This window comes from Mus musculus, chromosome 7, assembly GCF_000001635.26.
Source record: "Mus musculus strain C57BL/6J chromosome 7, GRCm38.p6 C57BL/6J".
NCBI classification, from domain to species: Eukaryota; Metazoa; Chordata; class Mammalia; order Rodentia; family Muridae; genus Mus; species Mus musculus.
In genome coordinates, this window is record NC_000073.6 from 106,206,740 (window position 1) to 106,226,491 (window position 19,752).

Consider the following 19,752-nt stretch of genomic DNA (forward strand, 5'->3'; position numbering starts at 1 on the left):
ATTTTATTTTTTCCTTTCAAGCCATGCTTAAAGAAACCATGTGAGTCTTAGGATAGAGGACTGTGAGGAAAGAAATGTTCACAAGATGGCAGTAGAGGTGCACACAACAGTGTTATTAATGAAACTGTCCTTTGCTCACAATAACACCCGGAATCCATGTTTTTCCCATTAATTTTACTTTTATTTATTCACTTTATATTTCAACCGCTCACTGGCCTACCTCCTTCTGGTCCCCCCCCCCACCCTGTCACACAGCCCCTCCCCCACCCCCTCTCTGTTCTCCTCTGATAGGGTAAGGCCTCCCTGAATACCCCCTACCCTTGCACATCAAGCATCTGCAGGTCTAGGTACATCCTCTCCCACCAAAAAAATTTAAAATTAAACTAAACTTACACTTATTCATTTATTTACATATTTATTAATAGAGTCTCTTTATGTAGCTCAGGCTGTCCTGGAATTTTCTATGTATAACAGGCTGGTGTTGAATTCAGAGAGCTGCCTGCCTCTGCCTCCTAAGTGCTGGTATTAAAGGGGTGGACCACCACACAAGGTTTAAAATTTTAATTGTTTTAGATTTACTATTTATTATCAATTTGTGTGTGTGTGTGTGTGTGTGTCCCTGTGAAGGCCAGAAGAGTGCACTGAATCTCCTGGAGTAGAAATTACAGGTGGTTTTACTCTATCTTATACGAGTGATAGAATCTGAGCTTGGGTCTTCTTAACCTCTGAGCCATCTCTCCTGCCTCTTTGTACATTTAACTTGAACTTTTGGTAAAATAGTAGTTTGAAGAATACTTATAGAATGATTCACTAATTCTAAACTCCTAGGATAAATCCAATCTGTGTGTTTAATTGGTTGAATTTAATTGAGTCACAAAATTCTCATCAAAAAAAAAAAAAATCTCATCGAAGAAGAGAATGTAACAGATGACAAGGAAATTGATAAGGAACTGTTAAGGATTTTGAGTATTTATATTAATTCACTATACTAATGGAAGAGAAACTGCATTTGGGAAACCAGTCAATGTCAGATCAGTTTTTGTAGGATAGTTTAAAATCATTAAGTATTTTCTCCTTTTGTCTCTCTCGATATAGGAAAGGATTATTTGCCCTTCTGAATGCAGTGTTCATCCTTTTAAAACTGTTAACTGCCTATATACAGGAATGTAGTAACTAAGAATGAAGCTACTTTTATTCACAGATACTAAGACTTACAATGTAGAAAATCTTGAAGGGTGCACAATAAAAACTGTCTTGAACTAACATGAATATAAGAAAATTTCCAGTTACATGGTTAAAATAAAAAAATGCTTTTCATATATCAACAAAGAATAATTGAGTTGTGTTTCAAAATAAGAGCATATTACTATTTTAAAGCAGTTAAATGTAAACCTAACAAAACATGTTCAAGGGTTACGTGAAGGAGACTGCAGAGCAGGGCAAGGTGGTGCACACCTTTAATCCCAGCACTTGGGAGGCAGAGGCAGGCGAATTTCTGAGTTTGAGGCCAGCCTGGTCTACAAAATGAGTTCAGGACAGCCACAGCTATACAGAGAAACCCTGTCTTGAAAAACAAACAAACAAACAAACAAAAAAAAAAAGAAGAAGAAAGAAAGAAAGAAAGAAGGAAGGAAAGAAAGAAAAAAAGGAGACTGCAAAATTTCAATGAAACAGATTGAAGAGTACATAAACAATAAAATCATATTCTGTAATTCATGCTGTTAAAATTTTAATTGCTCCACATATCCCTAGATGAAAGAGTCAACAGAGTGTACGTACCTGCCAATTATAAAAGTAGATGAATTATATGTGGTATGATTAGGGCAGTTGTACAGTGCTCAGCTACATGCTGCAGAGGCTGAGAACTAGATTTGAAATCCAGGAAGGATGACTTTGCACTGTCAGTCTAATGTGTAAAGCCTTGAAGAGTTGAGTACATGCTGAATATCTGGACATCTGGACTCTAATGTCAGCAGTGGCCACAGCAATAGAAACAGTCATTGGGAAAAGAAAGGTAGCTTGTATCTTGCTTCATCTCACTTCTTCATTGGAGCAGTTTACACTGTTGATAATCTCACCCTTATTCAGGGCAGGGGCTTCCTTACTATTCACTGACATGTCAACCCTATCTGAAAAAGTCTTCACAGGCATTCAGTTGCAGTGCACAAATTCTTGATATCTTTACCCAGCAGATCAATTATCACACTAGCTCTTTACAGCTTGACATTATAAATTCACTATAATCTTAACAAAACCCCTACCAAGTTATTTTCTAAATAACTAACCAAATGAAGTTTATATGAAAGAAGAAAAGGAACAGAACAACCAGTTCAGTATTAAAAGAGAAAAGTAGAATACTGACACAGAAAGGTTTAATAAATAGGTACATCAATCAGTGACACACAGCATTGATGAAGACTTTTAAAAATCAATGGAAAATATTAGCGTCCAAAATACACCATGTTAGTAGAATTAACTAATTTTTTACTGAGGAGGAAAGACATTGTCACAGAGGAAAAGATTGCCTTTTCTCAGCATATGGCTTTGGTAATGTCCATATTCACATCCATATATATTTTAAAAATCTTGGTGTATACCTACTTCTTTAAAAAATGAACTCAAAGAAGAATATGAGAACAGGAAAATCACAGATAACATCTATACATCTACTGCTAAATCTAATACATCTAGTGCATAGGTATTCTTTTTGTCTATAAACCCAGGGAAGTGGTATTTAAAAGTATATTTCATAAATTACTAAAACGGTTAAGTATAACCTTGCATGATATCTGTCCCCTCACCAAATATTTTAAAGCAAAATTAGCATCTGAACTACTTTACATAAGGCTTAGTTCATTTAGAACAACACTTTTTAATTCATAAAAGAAATTTTCATGAATCTACGAACTTAAACATTGACTACCTAAATCTTAATATCGTAAACATGTTTATAAGAAACCCACATCCGATAGAGGGTTAATATCCAAAGTATATAACAAATTCAAGAAGTTAATCACCAAAAAACCAAAACAATCCAATCAAAAAATGGGGTATATATCTAAACTGAGAATTCACAACTGAGAAATTTTGAATGGCTGAGAAGCACCTAAAGTAATTTTTAAAGTCCTCAGTGATCAGAGAAATCCAATTTAAAATGACCCTGAAATTCTACCTTACACCAATCACAATGGCTAAGATCAAAACCTCAGATGACAACACATGTTGGAGAGGATGTGGAGAAAGAGGAACACTCCTCCACTGCTGGAGGATTGTAAACTGGTACAACCACTCTGGAAATCAATCTTGAGGTTCCTCAGAAAACTGGAAATAGATCTACCCGAGGACCCAGTTATACCACTCTAGGGAATATACCCAAAAGATGGCCCACCATACCACAGGGGTACTTGTTCCACTATGTTCATGCAGTCTTATTTGTGATATCCAGAAGCTGGAAACAACCTAGATGTCCCATGATACAAGAATGGCTACAAAAAATGTGGCTCATTTACACAGTGGAATACTACTTAGCTATTAAGAATGAGGACATGCTGAGTTTTCCAGGCAAAAGAATGGAACTGGAAAATATCATCCTGTGTGAGGTAACTCAGACCCAGAAGGACTTGCATAGTATGCATTCACCAATAAGTGGATATTAGCCAAAAAAAAAAGTATAGAATACTAAGATACAGTCCACAGAACTCAAAAAGATCAAAAAGCTGAAGTGCCCAAGGGAGGATGCCTCAGTCCCACTTGGGAGAGAGAAGAAAGCAGTCACCAGTGGGAGGGAGGGTGGGATCTAGGAGGGAAAGTGGATGGGAGGAGGTGGTTTATAGGGGGGAGAAGGGAACCTGATCTCCTCTTGGGTGAGGGAAAAAACCTGAAGCCCTGAGGGCAAGCAGAAGCAATGGAAACAGGCAACCTTGGGAAACAAGAGGTTGGGGGCACCCTCCAGAATGCACCAGAAACCTGGGAGGTAAGAGATTCTAAGGACTCAAAAGGAGGGATCTTAGATGAATGCACAACAGTAGGAAGAGGGATCTTATAGAGCCCACCTCCAGCAGGAAGACAGGACATCAAGTGAGGGATGGGATTGCCATTCCACAATCACAACTCTGACCCACAATTGTTCCTGTCTGAAACAATTACAGGGATGGAAATGGGAAGGAGCCTGAGTAAAAGAAGGTCCAGCGGACAGGCTCAAAGTAGAATCCAGCTCAAGGGGAAGTCCTAAGTCCTGACACTATTACTGAGGCTATGGGGTGCTCACAAAAAGAGGCCTATCGTCACCGCCTTCCAAAAGACCCCACAAGCAGCTGAAAGAGTCAGATGCAGATATTTGCACCCAACCAGTGGACAGAAGCCGCTGACCTTTATTGTTGAATTAGGGCAGGCTGAAAGAAGCTGAGGAGAAGGATGACCCTATAGGAAGACCAGCAGTCTCAATTAATCTGAACCCCGAGATCTCTCAAACACTGGAACCCCAAACAGGCTGCCGGTATGAGGCCCGCAACACATATACAGTAGAGGACTTCTGGGTCTGTGTTCATTCACAGATGATGAATGTAACCCTTAAGAGACTGGAGTCCCCAGGGGGTTTAGAGTTCAGATGGGGTGGGGGTGGGGACATCCACATGGAGTCAGGGGGAAGGAGGTACAGGATGTGGAACAGTCTGAGGGTGGATCGGGGTGGGGGAAATAACATATGGAGTGTAAAAAATAAGTTAAAAAAAGAATAAATTTTATTTTTTAAAACAGTCAATGATAAAAAAACCCTAAAAACCCATAAAATGTTTTGTTAGTCAACTATATTGATATACATGTAAATCCTTTGATTAGATTTGATAAAAACAATGGATGTGTTTTAAAAAATTAACCTACAGGGTGCTTTGTCCATAGAAAGGGGAACAAAACAATTATGGGAGCTAATACGGACAAAGTGTGGGGCGGAGCCTGAAGAAAAGGCCATCTAGAGACTTCCTAATCTGGGGATCCACCCCATATAATGTAACCAAATGCAGACACTATGGTGGATGCCAAGAAGTGCATGCTGCTCCTTAGAATTGGGAACAAAACACCCATGGAAGGAGTTACAGAGACAAAGTTTGGAGCTGAGATGAAAGGATGGTCCATGTAGAGACTTCCATATCCAGGGATCCACCCCATAATCAGCATCCAAACGCTGACACCATTGCATATACTAGCAAGATTTTATCGAAAGGACCCAGATGTAGCTGTCTCTTGTGAGACTATGCGGGGGCCTAGCAAACACAGAAGTGGATGCTCACAGTCAGCTAATGGATGGATCACAGGGCTCCCAATGGAGGAGCTAGAGAAAGTACCCAAGGAGCTAAAGGGATCTGCAACCCTATAGGTGGAACAACATTATGAACTAACCAGTACCCCGGAGCTCTTGACTCTAGCTGCATATGTATCAAAAGATGGCCTAGTCGGCCATCACTGGAAAGAGAGGCCCATTGGACACGCAAACTTTATATGCCCCAGTACAGGGGAACGCCAGGGCCAAAAAGGGGGAGTGGGTGGGTAGGGGAGTGGGGGTGGGTGGGTATGGGGGACTTTTGGTATAGCATTGGAAATGTAAATGAGCTAAATACCTAATAAAAAATGGAAAAAAAAAGAAAAGAAAAGAAAACAAAACAAAACAAAAACAACAACAACAACAACAACAAAAAAGATTAGTATGGTAAAATAAATAAATAGTAAGTTCACCAATAAATATTTTCTAAGTAAAAAGAAAATTGCTAAACATGTGCATTGGAGAATTGGGTGAAAAAAAGATAAAAAAAAAAAAAGTGCATGCTGACAGGAGCCTGATATAGCTGTCTGCTGGGAGGCTCTGCCAGAGCCTGACAAATATAGAGGTGGATACTCACAGCCAACCACTGGACTCCCCAATGGAGTAGTTAGAGAAAGGACTGCAGGAGCTGAAGGGGTTTGCAACCCCTTAAGAAGTACAACAATATCAACAAACCAGACCCGCAGAGCTCCCAGGGATTAAACCACCAACCAAGAGGTACACATGGAGGGACCCATGACTCCAGATGTATAAGTAGCAGTTGATGGCCATTTCAGGCATCAATGGGAGGAGAGGCCCTTGTGTCCTGTGAAGGCTGAATGCCCCAGTGTAGGGGAATTCGAGGATGGGGAGGTGGGAGTGGGTGTTCAGGTGGGGAAACACACTCATAGAAGCATGGGGAGGGGTGATGGGATAGGGGTTTTCCAGGAGGGGAGGCAGGGATCAGGAAAGTGGATAACATTTGAAATGTAAATAAAGAAAATATACAATACAATTAAGAAAAAAATAAGCTATACAAAACAAAAACCCAACCCTCCCAAAAAACAAACAAACAAATTAACCTTTACATGGATATGATAAATGCAAGATTTTCATGAAGAGTGTGATACAAACAAAACGATAACTATACATACATATACATTTGCAAAATATCTTTATATTACTTTTCCACTTCATAATGGGAATTACCGAAGATCCTACCCCACAAACAGTAGAATACATAATGTAGGGAAGCTTACTTCATGCAGTTCTTTAAAATGGTAATTAATTTAGTATGGCTAACACAGTATAGTATATCTCGAAGATAAATTTATCTAACAGTTGTGTCATTTATGTGTAAAAACTATTTTCTACCTGATTGAGTCTTTCCCCAAACAAAACAAAACAGATTTCTCCTTAAGTTTCTTATCTTGACCAGTTTAAGACCAGAAAGACAAAAACAGGATGAAAAGAGAAAGCAGACTCTGGGATTGCTAACTTATTTTGCCTGAGTTTCAAATACAGTTTCATGTGTATTTATTTGAAATATAAATATCTTGTTAGGAAGCAAGAGCTTTCTAAATTTTGTTGGCTCAAAATATATAATGCAATAGGTAATATCAATTAAAATGAAAGATATAAAATGTTATGAATACAGCATATATTTTGATAAGAGTATTAAAAGCATAATTTTAGATGGGAGGGCAGTTGTTTTGTAGATTTTAAGGTAAAAGATTGTTCTAATAAACATAAAGAGATTGGATAAAACTGAGTTTATGTGTATCACAAAATGATTTATAAAAGTTAAAACTTGAAAATAGTGTATTGAGTCAGTGAGATTGCTCAGTGGGGAAAGGCAATGGCAGACTGAGTTTGATCCTCAGACCTCAGAACTGACCTCCACACATATGCTGTGTCACCGATTCCCAAGACACACATACACACAGACACATACATGTAAAGGGCTGCAATATATGTGCCGCCACTAGATGGTGCTAAACCTCCTTGTGCGCAGCTGCGAGAGCACAGCCAGCCAAAGTCACCAGTCCATCTCCAGGGCTTTTGCCCAACCCCTGGGGGCTTTAACCTATCCCCAGGGTGCATGAGGATCATGGGTGTTGCTACCAGTCCTAGTTTAGACACGTCACCAAAAGTATTTAAACCACACTCTTTCTGAGCTTTCTTTGTCTACCTCAATATGATATAGAAGTAAAAGTTAACCGTGGAAGAATCTGGTGTGTCCTGTGTTTATTTCCCGCGGGACGGGGATAAGCTCGAGATACATACATGCACAGACACACACACACACACACACAGACATACACACAAATATACACACACACATACACACACACACACACAAAAGAGTAAATGTAAAAGTATTATAATTCATAAAAACTTGCTTAAAGAGCAAGGATTTTATGTTTTATTAAAATAGCTGTATATGATTCTAAATAGAAAACTCTGTATTAAAGGAATAAAGGTTTGTTTTAAGATATTTGTCAAGCTTCACTTTAGTGTTATAGAACCAAATTTTATTCATTTGTCAATACTGCTGTAACAGAAGCTCTGGTTGCTCAATAATCATAGTTAGAGGCCCAAATCAATGAGGATATATAGTCTAAAAGGGATATCAACATTTTGGCCATTGTTTCAGGTCAATAGATTACCAAGGGAGCAGGGAAAAATAGGATGTCTCTAAGAGCCTTACAGCTTCAGTAAACCAGCTGCCTTCCTAATCTGAGAGGTCAAGGAGTGAGGTCTCAAAGACCTGACTACAACCAGTACACCATTCACATGATTGGGACCATCATGGAAGGAAACGTTTTCAATGCTTTCAAGGAAAGCCATGTTTAACAAGCATCTCACCCATACAAACAAAAGGCACAACTTTTAAGAAATTAACAGGACCTACAAAAAAAGAAGGCAGATTTTTAGCATTTAGCTTTCTCAATACAGCACTGGCTAAAGATTCAATTCCTGTTTTGTTGTCAGTTCTTGGAAGTGTCATGGACAAAAGTCTAATCTTTCTGTGAGCCTTAGGTTCTAGCAACCTGGAAATGTTAATTTCCTATCTGTGGTTTTAGCTTGTTACAATCCCCGAATGTCCATACGTTTCATCTTTTCTCTTTCTACTCTAGTTTTTAAGTCTATTGTACTTATCTGTCTAGCCATTTAACTCCTTTCACTTACTTGTGTGCTTGAAGCCCAGTTCCAGTCTTCAGATTGTTGCTCTAGAGAGTAATTGGAGGTGGACATGCACCTTCCTCCAGCCTGCCAGGCTGCTGTCCATCTGCAGAGGCTCAGATAGGGCTCTATGAGGTCAGAGACTGAAATCACACTCAGAACCAGGCACCTCCCTTTTCCTTCCTGTTCCTCCCTGTTCACAGAGGTTTCGTTTCTTTCTTGGGTCTGTTGTGTAAGTTCTTGTAGCTAAATATGGACTGAGGAAGATTTACATGAGTTTTAGAGAAAAAATGAACAAACAATAAAACAAACAAAGAAAAAACCAAAAATAACCCAAATCAGCCTAGCTGCCAATCTTAGTAGCTGCCAAGTGGGGACAGGGTGTGGATAAAAGGATGATAGCAATTCTTTCAGAATCAGAGTTTTCTTTAAATTGATTATTTTATGTATTTACATTTCAAATGTTATCCTTATTTACAGTTTCCCAAAACAAGCCCCCTATCCCCTCTTCCCTCCCTCTGCCTCTATGAGGGTGCTCCCCTCTACTCCTGCCTCAGTGGCCTAGCAAGAGACTGTAGCCAGTGAGCTGCTTCTCTAGACCTACATAGTGCTGTTTCACAGATCCTAAAACCTGCTATGGTACAGCAGCTTCTTTATCTGTTGACCAGTTAGTTGCTGGAATTGTTTATGTCTGGGATTCTTATCAATAATATTACTACAAATATTTGTGTAATTATGATTAGTAGACATTTATTTTCATCTCTCATCATATCTAAAATATAGTGGCAGGATGACATAGTAAATAGATGTTTACTTTCAAATACTGACATGGCATTTTCTGAAATGACTGAACCATTTGTTATCTTCACAGGCAATGCATGCAAATTGGCTATGTGTCACCCACTGCTGCCACCCATCAGAGCACCCTCACTGCTTCTACTGGTTGTTTAAATGGGCTTGATATGAACTTACACAGTGGTTTGAATTGGCATTTTTGTGGGATTATGTTGAATATATTTTCATGTCCTTAGTAATTGGTAATATATCTTCTATTATAACTTTTTTCTCAAGTATTATACTTGTTTTCACTTTGGCTGTTTTTCTAGGACAGAAACCATAAGCAAAGTACACACTGACAGACACTATAATGTTCCCAGAAAACCAAAACCAAAAGGAAATGACTGTCTCAGGTGGTCTTCCTACCTGTTCATTGAAGATCCACAGACACACAGCGATTCATAAATCAGATGAGAACTACCAAGGTTTCCAGATGGGGTTCATGGCTGTCCTCCATAATCCTAGACTAGATGACAGAAAGCATGTCTGCTCTGTCTCTCTTGGCCTCTAGATTGAACCAGAAATAGAAAACACAGAAGTGAAAATTGACAAAACAAGAAACAAACTTTTTTTTTAAGCTTTTTATTTATTTTTAATTTAATTTTATTTTTATATTAGATATTTTCTTCATTTACATTTCAAATGCAATCCCAAAAGTCCCCTAACCCACACTACTGCCCTGCACCCCTACCCACTCACTCCCACTTCTTGGTCCTGGCATTCCCCTGTACTGGGGCATATAAAGTTTGCTAGACCAAGGGGCCTCTCTTCCCAATGATGGCCAACTAGGCCATCTTCTGCTACATATGCAGCTAGAGATCGAGCTCCGGGGTTGCTGATTAGTTCACATTGTTGATCCACCTATCGGGTTGCAGACCCCTTCAGCTCTTGGGTTCTTTCTCTAGCTCCTACATTGGGGACCCTGTGTTCCATACTATAGATGACTGTGAGCATCTATTTCTTTATTTTTCAGGCACTTGCATAGCCTCACAAGAGACAGCTATATCAGGATCCTTTCAGCAAAATCTTGCTGGTGTATGCAATATTGTCTGCATTTAGTGGCTGATTATGGGATGGACCCCTGGGAGCAGCAGTGTCTGGATGGTCCATTCTTTTATCTTAGCTCCAAACTTTGTCTCAGCAACTCATTCCATGGATATTTTATTTCATATTCTAGGGAGGAATGAAGTATCCACTAGTTGGTCTACCTTCTTAAATTTATTCTGTTTTGGAAGTTGTATCTTGGGTATTCTAGGTTTCTGGGATAATACCCAGTTATCAGTGAGTACATATCATGGGAGTTCTTCTGTGATTGGGTTACCTCACTCAGGATGATATTCTCCAGATACATCCATTTACCCAAGATTTCATAAATTCATTGTCATTAATAGCTGAGTAGTACTCCATTGTGTAAATGTACCACATTATCTGTATCCATTCCTCTGTTGAGGGACATCTGGGTTCTTTCCAGCTTCTGGCTAATATAAATAAGGCTGCTATGAACATAGTAGAGCAAGTGTCCTTATTACCAGTTGGAACGTCTTCTGGATATATGCCCAGGAGAGGTATTGCGGGGTCCTCCTGTAGTACTATGTCCAATTTTCTGAGAAACTGCCAGACTGATTTCCAGAGTGTTTGTACAAGTTTGCAATCCCCCCAGCAATGGAGGAGTGTTCCTCTTCCTCCACATCCTTGCCAGCATCTGCTGTCACCTGAATTTTTGATCTTAATCATTCTGACTGGTGTGAGGTGGAATTCCAGGATTGTTTTGATTTGCATTTCCCTGATGATTAAGGATGCCTAATATTTTTTCAGGTGCTTCTCACCCATTTGGTATTCCTCGGGTGAGAATTCTTTGTTTAGCTCTGATATTAATGGGGTCATTTGATTATCTGGAGTCCACCTTCTTGAGTTCTTTATATCTATTGGATATTAATTCCCTAACTGATTTAGGATTGGTAAAGATCCTTTCCCAATCTTTTAGTGGCCTTTTTGTCTTATTGACAGTGTCTTTTGCCTTACAGAAGGTTTGCAATTTTATGAGGTCCCATTTGTTGATTTTTGATCTTACAGCATAAGCCATTTATGTTCTATTCAGGAATTTTCTCCCTGTGCCCATATCTTTGATGCTTTCCCCCACTTTCTCCTCTATATGTTTCAATATTAGGTTTTATGTGGAGTTCCTTGATCCACTTAGACTTGAGCATTGTACAGGAGATAAGAATGGATCATTTCCCATTCTTCTACATGATAACCTCCAGTTGTGCCAGCACCATTTGTTGAAAATGCTGTCTTTTTTCCACTGGATGGTTTTAGCTCCCTTGTCAAAGATCAAGTGACCATAGGTGTGTGTGTTCATTTCTGGGTCTTCAATTTCATTCCATTGGTCTACTTTTCTGTCACTATACCAGTACCATGCAGTTTTTTTTTTTTAATCACAATTGCTCTGTAGTACAGCTTTAGGTTAAGTATGGTGATTCCACCAGAGGTTCTTTTATCCTTGAGAAGAGTTTTTGCTATCCTAGGTTTTTTGTTATTCAAGATGAATTTGCAAATTGCCTTTTCTAACTCAGTGAAGAATTGAGGTGGCATCTTGATGGGGATTGCATTGAATCTGTAGATTGCATTTGGCATGATAGCCATTTTTACTGTATTGATCCTGCCTATCCATGAGTATGGGAGGTCTTTCCATCTTTTGAGATCTTCTTTGATTTCTTTCTTCAGAGACTTGAATTCTTATCATACAGATCTTTCACTTCCTTAGTTAGAGTCACAACAAGGTATTTTATATTATGTGTGACTATTGTGAAGTGTGTTGTTTCCCTAATTTCTTTCTCAGCCTGTTTATCCTTTGTGTACAGAAAGGCCATTGACTTGTTTGAGTTAATTTTATATCCAGCTACTTGATTGAAGCTGTTTATCAGGCTTAGGACTTCTCTGGTGGAATTTTTAGGGTCACTTATATATACTATCATATCATCTGCAAAAAGTGATATTTTGACTTCTTCCTTTCCAATTTGCATCCCCTTGATCTCCTTTTGTTGTCTAATTGCCCTGGCTAGGACTTCAAGTACAATGTTGAATAGGTAGGGAGAGAGTGGACAGCCTTGGCTAGTCCCTGATTTTAGTGGGATTGTTTCCAGCTTCTCACCATTTACTTTGATGTTGGCTACTGGTTTGCTGTAGATTGCTTTTATTATGTTTAGGTATGGGCCTTGAATACCTGATCTTTCCAAGACTTTTATCATGATGGGTGTTGGATTTTGTCAAATGCTTTTTTCTGCATCTAACGAGATGATAATGTGGTTTTTGTCTTTGAGTTTGTTTATATAGTGGATTATGTATTAAACCATCTCTGAGTCCCTGGAATGAAATGTACTTGATCAGGTTTGATGATTGTTTTGATGTGTTCTTGGATTCTGTTAGTGAGAATTTTATTGAGTATTTTTGCATAGATATTCATAAGGGAAATTGGTCTGAAGTTTTCTATCTTTGTTGGGTCTTTCTGTGTTTTAGGTATCAGAGTAATTGTGGCTTCATAGAATGAATTCGGTAGAGTACCTTCTGTTTCTATTTTGTGTAGTAGTTTGAGGAGAATTGGAATTAGGTCTTCTTTGAAGTCTGATAGAACTCTGCACAAAACCTATCTGGTCCTGGGCTTATTTTGGTTGGGAAACTATTAATAACTGCTTCTATTTCTTTAGGGTATATAAATCTGTGAGGTCATTAATCTCATCCTGAATTAACTTTGGTACCTGGTATCTGTCTACGAATTTTTCCATTTCATCCAGGTTTTCCAGTTTTGTTGAGTATAGCCTTTTGTAGAAGTATCTGATGGTGTTTTGGATTTCTTCAGGATCTGTTGTTATGTCTCCCTTTTCATTTTTGATTTTGTTAATTAGGATGCTGTCCCTGTGCTCTCTAGTAAGTCTGGCTTAGGGTTTATCTATCCTGTTGATTTTCTCAAAGAACCAGCTGCTCTTTGGTTGATTCTTTGAATAGTTCTTCTTGTTTTCACTTGGTTGATTTCACCCCTAAGTTTGATTATTTCCTGCCTTCTACTCCTCTTGGGTGAATTTGCTTCCTTTTGTTCTAAAGCTTTTAGGTGTGTTGTCAAGCTGCTAGTGTGTGCTCTCTCTAGTTTCTTTTTGGAGGCACTCAGAGCTATGAGTGTTCCTTTTAGAAATGCTTTCATTGTGTCCCATGAGTTTGGTGATGTTGTGGCTTCATTTTCATTCAACTCCAAAATGTCCTTAATTTCTTTCTTTATTCCTTCCTTGACCAATGTATCATTGAGGAGAGTGTTGTTCAGTTTCCATATGAATGTTGGCTTTATATTATTTATGTTGTTAATGAAGATCAGCCTTAGTCTATGGTGATCTGATAGGATGCATGGGACAATTTAAATATTTTTGTATCTGTTGAGGCCTGTTTTGTGACCAATTACATGGTCAATTTTAGAGAACGTACCATGAGGTTCTGAGAAGAAGGTATATCCTTTTGTTTTAGGATAAAATGTTCTGTAGACATCTGTTAAATCCATTTGTTTCATAACTTCTGTTATTTCACTGTGTCTCTGTTTAGTTTCTGTTTCCACAATCTGTCCATTGATGACACTGGGATGTTTAAGTCTCCCACTATTATTGTGTGAAATGCAATGTGTGCTTTGAGCTTTACTAAAGTTTCTTTAATGAATGTGGCTGCCCTTGCATTTGGAGCATAGATATTCAGAATTGAGAGTTCCTCTTGGAAGATTTTATCTTTGATGAGAATGAAGTGCCTCTCCTTGTCTTTTTTGATAACTTTGGGTTGGAAATCGATTTTATTCGATATTAGAATGGCTACTCCAAATTTTTTCTAAAGACTGTTTGCTTGGAAAATTGTTTATCAGCCTTTCACTCTGAGGTAGTGTCTGTTTTTCCTGAGATGGGTTTCCTGTAAGCAGCAAAATTTTGGGTCCTGTTTGTGTAGCCAGTTTGTTTGTCTATGTCTTTTTACTGGGGAATTGTGTCCATTTGATATTAAGAGTCATTAAGGAAAAGTAATTGCTGCTTCCTATTAATTTTGTTGTTAGAGTTGGCATTCTGTTCTTGTGGCTGTCTTCTTTTAGGTTTGTTGAAGGATTATTTTCTTGCTTTTTCTAGGGCGTAGTTTCCATCCTTGTATCGGTTTTTTTCTGTTATTAGTCTTTGAAGGGCTGGATTCGTGGAAAGATACTGTGTGAATTTTGTTTTGTCATGGAATACTTTGGTTTCTCCATCTATGGTAATTGAGAGTTTGGCTGGGTATAGCAGCCTGTACTGGCATTTGTGTTCTCTTAGTGTCTGTATAACATCTGTCCAGCATCTTCTGGCTTTCATAGTCTGTGGTGGAAGTCTGGAGTAATTCTAATAGGCCTGCCTTTATATGTTACTTGACCTTTTTCCCGTGCTGCTTTTAATATTTTGTCTTTATTTAGTTCATTTGTTGTTCTGATGTGTCAGGAGGAATTTCTTTTCTGGTCGAGTCTATTTGGAGTTCTGTAGTCTTCTTGTATGTTCATGGGAATCTCTTTCTTTAGGTATGGAAAGTGTTCTATAATTTTGTTGAAGATATTTGCTGGCCCTTTAAGTTGAAAATCTTCATTCTCATCTACTCCTATTATCCGTAGGTTTGGTTTTCTCATTATGTCCTGGATTTCCTGGATGTTTTGAGTTAGGATCTTTTTGCATTTTGCATTTTCTTTTATTGTTTTGTCCATGTTCCCTATGGAATCTTCTGCACCTGAGATTCTCTCTTCCATCTCTTGTATTCTGTTGCTGATGCTCATATCTATGGTTCCTGATTTCTTTCCTAGAGTTTCTATCTCCAGAGTTGTCTCCCTTTGGGTTTTCTTTATTGTTTCTATTTCCCTTTTTAGATCCCGGATGGTTTTGTTCAATTCCATGTCCTGTTTGGTATTTTTTTTTCTTGTAACTCTCTAAGGCATTTTTTTTGTTTCCTCTTTAAATGTGTCTAGCTGTTTACCTGTGTTTTCCTATATTTCCTTCTTAAAGTCCTCCATCATCACCATAAGAAGTGACTTTAGATCCATGTCTTGCTTTTCTGGTGTGATCATGTGTCCAGGACTTGTTATGGTGAGAAAGTTTGGTTCTGATGATGCCAACTAACCTTGGTTTCTGTTGCTTCTGTTCTTATGCTTGCCTCCTGCCATCTGATTATCTCAAGTATTTGCTGTCCTCAATATATCTGATTGGAGTCTGTCCTTCCTATAATCCCAGTTGATTCAGTACTCCTCAGAGTCCAGATTTCTCTGTGATCCTTTGCTTTTGGGCTCCTATGAACCCGAGATTCTGGGTGTGTCAGAGTTCTTGGCAGTCAAGTTCCTCTGAGACCCTGAAATACTGGTGTGACCAAGCTCCTTTTATCCTGGGATCCTGTTTTCAAAGATAGTGGGCGTGTTACAGTGCCTGGAAGTGGTGTTTCCTTTGAGGAGCGTGGAGCTGTCTTGTCAGTGGTTCTAAGATTGCATGAAGAGTCCTCTAGGGAACATTGGGGTGTCTGCCAACTCTGTGCACAAGGTGACCAGGTACTAGAGCCAACCAGAAGGGACTTGTGACCCTGGTCATGCAGTGTTTTCTACTTCCCTAATGCTGTCTCTGGTCCCATGTGATTGGATTGGAACAGAAGTTCTGTTCCACTCACCAGTGGTCCTAAGATCACATGGAGAGTCTTCTAGGGACCTTGGGGGTGTCTGCTGATTCCACACCCAAGGTGACCATGTGCTGGCACCTTGGTGTGACCCTGGTCAGGCTGGGTTTTCTGAAGAACTTTTTTGTCTAAGCAATTGTTAAGGCTATTTGGATTAACTCTTACCTCAGAAGAATGTAGTATGTCTTTGTGATTTTATAATCCTTTAGGTAGTTTAGAATATCATGTCTTCACCTAGGGCCAGGATTGCAAATCAGATCCCATTATTTTGATTAAAAAAAGAAAAAAACTAATGTAGTAGAGTAGTTATAAAAGAATTAAGCAACAAAACAAAGAAACATAATCTATATGAGAACTCTGCTTTACCAGAAGAAAGCAGCCTTTCCATGAGTGACCTCAACTTTCATCCCAAGTCTTTAAATATTTTTAGTATAAAGGAGGGGCTGTTATGATACATAACTCACTCCTCTCACATGATACCTAATATTCTAAGGAGGGCCAGATGCTATACTTTTCCCAACTGGAAATGTTTTCAGGGACATTGATGTGGAGTCAAAGCTGTTGAGGAAGGAACACATCCTAATCTCCCCTAAGCCTGCTGGTTTCTGACTATCTACCTGAGCATGGCAGAGAAAGTGCATGAAGTGTATGGATATCCAAGAAACATGTGATGTTAAACAGGAAATGAGCTTACCAGTCTGCTCTGGTTATTTAATTGCATATTCAGAGTGACAATCATGTCATTGGAATGTCGCCAGCAATGACACTTAAGTGTTAGCATAAAAGCAGTTTTCCCTTTTTAGGTTCTGAGTCTCATGAGGAAAAGTTATAGCCATAGCTTTTAAGTTGTTATCCAAGGAAGAACTCACTGGATCATATCATCAAATCTATTGGCCATTGTGATGTGAAATTGTTTCCTTTTTCCACCCTCAATAGAAAAAATTACATGTAATACATAATTGGATAATTATGTTGAGTTAAAATCAACAACACTATGTATCCTAAGAAGTAAAGGCAGCAGATATGGGAGGTAGGTATTTAACCAACAAAAAACCTGCCAATGCCATCATTTTTAACTGAACTAATGATATATTTTTCTCCCTGTGTCCATACTACCTGTATCTTTTGAATTATTTTAAGGAATGATTAGGGTATTTAAAGAGATTATTTGTCTTTTAATTGTAGCTTCTTCTCCGGAGATACCTATCACCTCATGTGGAGTAGCTATAAAAGGTTTGCACAGCAAGAATGAATATATCTTAAGAAGATACTTGTGTACCTTATTTGGGTTATCAGACTATGAAAATAATGGGCTATCAAGAACTTGATATTTCCCAAGGAACTCATGTTAGGAGAAGAAAAAGTCTAAACTTTGGCCAGTCAGTGCAGAAATCTTTTCTATAGGAAAGTGATTTACAACTTGTCAGACTACCTTACAGAAGAGTCAGTATTGGTAGGTAGTGGGACGGGCCATTCCTCGGCCTTGACTGCTCAGGTGCACCCAACCCTAGCCCCCTAGCCCTCTATTTCAAACATCAGCTGGCTTTAGGTCTCTGAGGATGGATTTAGGGGTGCTGCTGGATGGGGTTTTTTTTCCCTTTTCACAATGTGGCCACACTGAATAAATCTCATTTCTTTGCTTTTTACTGTCAATATGACTCTTTTAATGGGCTTATCATGGACAAGTATCTAAACCTGGCTCATTGGAGCATGTTTGTCCTTAAGTTCTGGGACATGGCTATCTCTAATTCTTAGGAAAGTTTAATCTTTGATAGCTAGAGGATTACATAGCTCTTAGTTGTGGTTATTCAACTGATCTGTTTTAGCAACTCAGATTTAAGTTTTATGAAGTAAATGAAGTATAAAATAACAGAAAATTAGTAATTATTTAATGATAAAGTAAAAAATTCAGGTAGAAAAAGAATGTTGTTTCAAATGTTCTCTTAACAAAACTGTGTTTCCTCATATCTTTTATATTATTAATAACATTAAAGGGAAGTTCAGTTAGAAATCAGAATTTTATAGGTCTTGTAGACATAACCAAATCTAACTTTAAATTTAATAGTTAGCAAGGGAAATGGGACCCTAGCTGGTGTCAGTGCAATAGAGTGCACTTCGTTCCTGAGTGGAAAAATATTAACTTTTGTAGAGATTCGATATCTTGCCAAAAATAAGAATATTTAACTATCCTGCACAAGAATACTATAGAATACCAAAAAAAAAAAAAAAAAAGAAACCAACCCAAAACCAAACACAAATAAACAAAAAACAAAAAACAAACAAAAGAAAAACAAGAAAAATCTGCTCTTAAGACAAAAAATGCTGGACCATGAACAGACCCAAATTGGGATACAGCTCAAGGGGAGGCCCCAAGGCCTGACACTGTTACTGAGGCTATGGAATGCTCACAAAAAGAGAACGATCATGACTGCTCTAAGAAAAACCCAACAAGCAGCTGAAAGAGTCAGATGCAGATGTTTACATCCAACCAATGGACAGAAGCAGTTGATTCCTGTTGTTGAATTAGGAAAATGCTGGGAAAAGCTGAGGAGGAGGGCGATTCGGTAGGACGACCAGCAGTCTCAACCAACCTGGACCTCTGAGATCTCTCAGACACTGGGCCACCAACCAGGTAGCATAAACCAGCCGATATGAGGCCCCCAACACATATACAGCAGAGGACTTCTGGGTCTGGACTCAATCAGAGAAGATACACCTAACCCTCCATAGACCTGAGGCCCCAGGTAGGGAAGAGATCTGGTGGGATGGGGTTAGGTAGGTGGAGGCATCCTCATGGAAACAACTGGGAGGAGGTATGAGATGTGGAACAGTCAGAGGGTAGACCGGGATTGGGATAAAATATGGACTGTAAAAAAATGATTAAATAAATTTAAAGTGCTTTGAGCCAGGCATAGTAGTATACACTTTTAATACCAGCATGTGAGAGGTAAATACACGCAGATCTCTGTGGGTCTGAGGCCAGCTAGCATGGTCTACAGAGTGAGTTCCAGGGCAACTAGGGCTACATGAGAGCTTCTCTCTCTCTCTCTCTCTCTCTCTCTCTCTCTCTCTCTCTCTCCCTCTCTCTCTCTCCCTCTCTCTCTCTCTCTCTCTCTCTCTCTCTCTCTCTCTCTCTCTCTCTCTCACACACACACACACACACCCATCACCACTACCATTAACAACAACAAACCCAACAACAGCAGGAACAACAATAAAAACAAAGGCAAAAAAAAGATATAAAATGTCATGAATATTATTATTAGAGCTTGATGTCTTTTGTGTCATTTGGATAAGGCAGGCAAATCCAAAACTTTGTCATTTCTTTTTTTTTTCCATTTTTTATTAGGTATTTAGCTCATTTACATTTCCAATGCTATACCAAAAGTCCCCCATACCCACCCACCCCCACTCCTCTACACACCCACTCCCCCTTTTTGGCCCTGGCGTTCCCCTGTACTGGGGCATACAAAGTTTACGTGTCCAATGGGCCTCTCTTTCCAGTGATGGCCGATTAGGCCATTTTTTGATACATATGCAGCTAGAGTCAAGAGCTCCGGGGTACTGGTTAGTTCATAATGTTGTTCCACCTATAGGGTTGCAGATCCCTTTAGCTCCTTGGGTTCTTTCTCTAGCTCCTCCATTGGGAGCCCTGTGATCCATCCGTTAGCTGACTGTGAGCATCCACTTCTGTGTTTGGTAGGCCCCGGCATAGTCTCAGAAGAGATAGCTACATCTGGGTCCTT

General features: G+C 39.0%; 1 protein-coding gene across 2 annotated transcripts in view; it reads right to left on the minus strand.

Annotated features, from left to right (window-relative positions):
* The window catches only part of Gvin1 (GTPase, very large interferon inducible 1), a 58,806-nt gene extending 50,205 nt beyond the window's left edge, over nt 1-8,601 (minus strand). For both annotated transcript variants that reach the window (NM_001039160.2, NM_029000.3), the window contains exon 1: nt 8,486-8,601. The gene's annotated coding sequence lies outside the window, so the exon portion shown is untranslated. The remainder of the gene's footprint in view (nt 1-8,485) is intronic.
* Nucleotides 8,602-19,752: the final 11,151 nt, after the last annotated feature.